This window comes from Pithys albifrons, chromosome 6, assembly GCF_047495875.1.
Source record: "Pithys albifrons albifrons isolate INPA30051 chromosome 6, PitAlb_v1, whole genome shotgun sequence".
Classification (NCBI taxonomy): Eukaryota; Metazoa; Chordata; class Aves; order Passeriformes; family Thamnophilidae; genus Pithys; species Pithys albifrons.
In genome coordinates, this window is record NC_092463.1 from 37,437,791 (window position 1) to 37,443,790 (window position 6,000).

The following is a 6,000-nucleotide window of genomic DNA, read 5'->3' on the forward strand; positions in this document are numbered from 1 at the left end:
AAAACAAGTCAGCAATTATGCTTCATGAGACTATGGTATTTGGCTGTTTGCTTCACATAAGCTGGTCTAGTGCTGCTGAGTTCCAGAGGAAAAAAAAAATACAAGAACAAAATTTGAAGTTTACTGTTAAACACATTTAGAAGAAAGGTACACACTTGCTTTTCCCTCACACTGGAAAAATAATATAAATCCAACACTTTTACCATTAGTTACTATACAAAAGTTGGACCTATATCAATTGTAACCAAGTTTCTATTTATATCATTCCTCCATATGGGGAACAAATTCCTTTGCATGTCTCCACAGATTTTTACTTCAGTAGTTGATGAATTAATGCCTTTGAAAGAAAAGTATATTCACTCAAAATCTTAAGTCAACACAAAGATATCAGCTAACTAAAGACCCAAGCATTTACCGGGCCACTCAGCACTGCAAGGCAGAGTACCTAGGAGAGTTTGGCACTTACATGCTCAGTGATGTCCATCAGCAAACTGCACAGCCTTGGAAAAGACAAGGTATCTCCCGTCATGGTGGATTACAGAAATAAGCTTCTTTAACAGTCTAAAATCAGTTCACTGCTGAGAGTAAACTCCGCACAGGCTTGGACTGCATTATAAAGTTTAAACAACATTAAAAGTAGAAGGAAAGAGAGACCCTTAATGTTTGGAGGTTTTTTGCTAGAAAAATAAACAGATTAAGAGTGGTCACATGCAAATTAACAACAGCTAGCATGCAGTAAGAGTGGTTTCTGACCAAGTGCATGTTTTCTTCTTAACAGGCGCAGTAATACTTGTAGCTCAGAGATGGGAGGCCTTTGAAGAAGCCCAGACCAATGACCAAGTACATACCTATGTATCTACCACACACAGAAAGCAGTTCTGATTAATAAACTCTCTGGGTATAAAGATTAACAAGTACCGCTTACAAATCAATTCACCAGGAAGTTCCAGTTTGTTGTTTCCCAGAAAAGGAAAGGTAATCAGAAAAAGATTCCAAACAGTCCAACCCAAGTCTTAATACAATGTATTTGAAACCACAGCTTCCACTCAAAAGGCTAACAACTTTGGGGTTGGCTTCAGTACCAAAACCTACCAGCAAAATCTCAAAAATCCTACAGATTCAGCACTCAGAAGAAGCCAAGAGCTTGTTTCAGATCTCCAGATTCTGAAATTTATGGCTTCACATTTTCCTCAAGAGCACCTTCATATTTTGGTATACATATTCCTTTCAATCAATTTCTCACACACAAATCATTTGCCCTGCCACACTTTCAGTCACAACTCTACAGAAACATAAATTCTATTTATTAGCATCCAGAACCCATCTTTAAGCCATCACCTCTGGTAAATACAGAACACCAGGACTCCACAAATAATTACTTTGTAAGACAAGTGCTGAACAAAGCAATTCAAGTTTTCAGAGCTATCTCCTAACAACACTCTTCAAAGGATTTTGGATGAATATCTAACTCCAGCTACATATGACATGATGCCATTTATACTTTTAAACTGATGTCTGTCAGTTGCAAGTCTTGGTCAATACCAGTAAAAAAAAAGAAGAAACAAACACGAGGGAAAAAAATCCCAAACCCAAACACTGCCTCCTGCACAATGTAACAGTCCTCTGAATCTTGCTTGTTACGAAAATTTTCTGCTTTCTGATGCAACATCTGCTTTAACAACACGCCATAAAGAACATCAGCTCAAAATGGCTATTTGATGGATTCCACACTTAAGATGAGCACACATCCTCTACCAGGTACATGTGTCAGTCTGAGGTTACTCCACTTAGCCCATCCCTATCACCGCATCCTCCACTCAGTACTGTTACCATCCACATCAACATGCCAGCTCAGTAAGAACACTCTCCAATTTATTTGTGATTTTACCAGCCAAGCCAGTGTAAAGCAGTTTGCTACAGGTCTTTGTTAGCCCAAGTCATTTAAAGGTTGATGGAAGGGTACAGTTTCAGAAAAGCTCAAAGAAGTTTAAATGAGAGCTACTATGGCCCCCGACTCCAGCCCCTGATTTCATTCACTTCAACAGGAAGTCCCATTGCCATCCCCTGACCTGGGTGATCAGCCAGTTCAGAAACATGATCCAGCCAAAATTCAACAAAACAAAAAGGTAATTAATTATGAGCCTGATTAGCTCCCTGACTTTGCTTAACTCAGAGCCACAAAAGCTTCCTTGCCAGCAGGGGAAGATGCAGAGTCGAGAAGAGAGAGGACCCCCACACCACCAGTTTAAGCTGCCAAGTTTCTTGACAAGCTTAAGCAAAACTAAAATAGAGCTGCTTCAGAAAAAATGGTTACAGCCTCCTCCTCCTATGCAAGCAATAACATTTGTATAGCCATGAAGTCAGTTCAGGCAGTTGATCCAACTGAAGCTTAACATTTTTCTGTACAACCATTTTCAGCTGGATCAGCAAAGAAAGATTAACATGGGGAAAACAGATCATTTTGGTGAAAGCATCGGCAGAAAAATCAAAGCTGCTCTGGTGGTAATGCAATAACATGAATGCAGAGGACATGTTAACTCAGCCTGATTGAATTTATGCTTGGTATTCTGCAGAAAAAGAAAGGCAATACACTCCAATGTCGCTGACTAAAATTGAGATCTCAATTGACACTGAACAAGTAGTCTTTAATTTTAATATGAATGTTCACTGATCGTAATAAACTCCAAATCAAGACTAAGGCCATGACTTCACATTAGTTTAAATCAAGTTTCCTTGATAAGCTGGCAAAACAAATAAAAATACAAATAAACTATGACCCCTCCCCTAAAAATAAAGAACAAGGTCAGCAGTGTCAGATGAGTGCAATAAGTAGGATAGAACCCCTAGGTCATCAATTACACCAGCTTAGGCTACCATGAGAATCTCTTCCCCGATAGATTTTATAAAACATCTTTTCTAGAGTGCAGAAGATTTAATTTCTATAGCATTAGGACAATTCAGGGTTTTTTCCAATGTTAGGTGGCTCCATCAACATTACTAGTGGAATAAAACCAGCTACAAGTAGAATTCAAGGACCCTGTAGGGTGCTATAACAGGCTCTCACAAACACGCACAAAAAAATCTACAATATGTTATCCCAATAGCCCCTACATTCCTGGGGAGGCAAGTACTTTTGCAAGGATTTTCACTATCATTTCAGAAAGTTTTTATCCCACCACGTTCATTCTGGTAGGAAGCAAAACTACTTACAGATCGCTCTGACATCAAGCAGCTCTATCAAACTACAAAACGTAAGAGTCCGAAGTCTTGCGAGTTTTAAGAGCCCAGCGTGGCTTGTTGGTTTGGGTTGTTTTCTTCCTAAACACACAATGCTGTCATCTACTAATACAAAATCAGAGGGTTTCACAACACTGGTGTGAGAAGATAAACAAACTTGTTTACTCTGTCTAGTTTACATGCACCTTCAGTTTCTACATATTTAAGATAAGTAATAAATGCAGGAAAGTATTTCCCAGGCCGAAAAATAAATTTTCTGCTAATAAGGATTCAAATGGCTGAGCTGAATTGCATTTCACATGTATAATTCAGGAAAAAAGACTCTTTGATGTTTTACATTTAGAGTTCTGTAAATCTGAATTTTCACTAAGGCTTATAACCAACACCTTATTCAATTACAAAGACTTCACTGTAAGATAACTCAGGCTACTGAGAGTCTTAGAATCACAGGCAAAGATGAACAGATCTCAAAATTTATTTTTCTGGACTTCATTCACATTTTTATTTCTCCATAACACTTTTGCTAAAGGAAAAAAACAGCATTTCCACAGAGAATTGCCAAGAGATGAAGAAATGGAAAACACGCTGATGAACAAAAAAACAATATTGTTTCTCTATGGTAACTACTAACTTCTGCATAATCATACAGACCATTTTAGAAGTAACCATAGATCAATAAGTCAAACAGAACTGAGTCAGAAATCCATTTAAATATTTACACGTTTTGCTACAAGCCATACCTAAAGTAATACTGTAGCCAAACCTAATGACTGTGCCTTCCATTTTACGCACTCTCCTCATTCAGGAGCCTATCTGGAGAGGCAGAAGGATAGAAAATACAAACCAAGAAAACAAAGCAAAGCAAAACAAGATCCCCCTAAAAGGTACAAACAGACATCGTTGACAGCTGTAAGCATCCCCTATTCTGGACAGCTGAATTACGAAATATTGACAACAACAGAGCAGCACACAGAAAAAGCTCCCTTAACATTTCATAAACCATTAATGAGTAGCTTACATAAATCTACTGGACCGAAGGAGTTCTAGACCAGAACTGCTGCAAGACATTAACTCTCCTCTGAGGGATGCATCATTTCATTCTTGAAGACTGTTCATCTCCGAGTGCAATAAAAGGAGTTATGTGCATTCCGAACAGGAGCTGAGCAGTAACGCCTTCCTGCCCCACCGAGTGGGCGATGCTGGCCGGGCCGCTGCAGCCCCCGCCCCGCACGCTGTTGCTCATCCATCCATCCCTCCTGCGCCCGCAGGACGGGCCGAACACGGCCGGCTCTTCCTTTGTGCAGCCTGGCGGGCGCCGCACACGCACAGAGACACCGGCCAAGCCGTGAACCGACCGGGTAAAAAGAGACGAACGAGCCCCGCTGCTCGCGGGGGCCCTTTCGCCTACAACTCCCACTGCCAGGCTGGATCGGCAGCGCCATCGCCTCGGAACCTCGTCCCGATGCCTGCCGAACTTCACAGCGCCCCAGCCCCGGCTGAGACGAGGAGGAGGATTTCGGGGAAGCCCCAACTTCCCGCAGCCCCCGCTCGCTCCCGCGGCCGCGCAGGGGCGGCAGGCGATACAAAGCGCCCGGGAGCGGCCGCGCCAGAGGGACCCTCTGACGGAAACCTGGCCGGTATTCAAGGCCTAGGAGAGACCGCAGGCACGGGCAACCCCGGGGAAGCCCTAGGAAGCGGCGGCGCCCCGGGGATCGCTGCCCCCGGCCAGCGGCTCGGTGGTCTCCGCAGGGCCCCTCGGTGCCGCGGCCGCCCCCCGCGGGCTCCACCTGCGCCGGACCCCCGCCCCGCCGCACCCCGGGGACGCGCCCCACCCCGCCGCCCCCCCCCGGGGCGGGGACCGGAGGACGCACCCGCATCGCCCCCGGCCTCGCACGCACTTTCGTGGGTCACCACCATTCCCCCCACGCCGGCCCCTTCGGCGCCCCCCGACTCCGGCGCCCCCCCTTCGCCGCCGGACCCACCCGAGCCCCGCGGGGCTTGTACGGCCCGACACGGCCCCGCCACGCCCGCCCACGGCTTCGGCCCACGCCCGCCGCGGCGAAGGCCCTTCCTCACAGTGCGGCCCGGCCGCGCTCACCTGCTGCCCGCAGCCGCCTCCCTCCGGCGCCTCCTCCGCCGCCCGTCGCCACCGAGCAGCGCCGCCGCCACCGCCGCTCCTGCCCCCGCTGCCAGCCACGCCCACCCCGCCCGCCCATTGGCCACGCACCCCGCAGTCCGGCCTTCGGATTGGTGAGAGGAGCCGCCCATCAAAGCTGCGGCCACGCCCAACCCCGCCCACGGGTCCCGGGTGTTTTATTCACACCGGGGCTTGGGCGCCCCCACTCACTCGCTGTGGGTCCTGATTGGCTCAGGCCGTGGGAGCAGCGCGCCGTGATTGGCTGCCCGAGGTGCCAGTGCGGCCCCGGGCCCGCCCTCCCGGTGGGGCTGGGCGGGAAGGCGGAGGCGCCGCGCGGGGTCAGTGCAGGGACCCGCCCGGGGCCGGCCCGAGGGTGGTGCGGCTGCCACTGCCCGCCGTCCGCATCTGTCGGGGCTTTCGTCCGCTCGCAGCGGCGGCAGCGGGGGCACCAGGAGCAGGGTGGCTCCCGCAGGCCCAGCGCCACCTTGGTTTCCCCCCAGTAAACCACTGACGCCTTCCCCGGGGGCTGCAGTGAGACGTGCTGCTCACGCCAGCGCTCCAGAGGCCGGGCACGTAATGTCCCACTTCAGCCAGAGGCCAGGCTGGCGGGGAAAACGCGAGCAGGC

At 48.2% G+C, this 6,000-nt stretch overlaps 1 protein-coding gene across 10 annotated transcripts in view; it reads right to left on the minus strand.

The window, feature by feature from the left end:
- Nucleotides 1–5,424, minus strand: part of NUMB (NUMB endocytic adaptor protein) — a 92,232-nt gene extending 86,808 nt beyond the window's left edge. For 9 of the 10 annotated variants that reach the window (XM_071558283.1, XM_071558278.1, XM_071558281.1 and 6 more), the window contains exon 1: nucleotides 5,336–5,424. The gene's annotated coding sequence lies outside the window, so the exon portion shown is untranslated. Of the gene's footprint in view, nucleotides 1–4,255; nucleotides 4,313–5,335 lie in introns of those variants that run through there. The other variant, XM_071558275.1, reaches the window with a different exon arrangement.
- Between the last annotated feature and the right edge of the window lie 576 nt (nucleotides 5,425–6,000).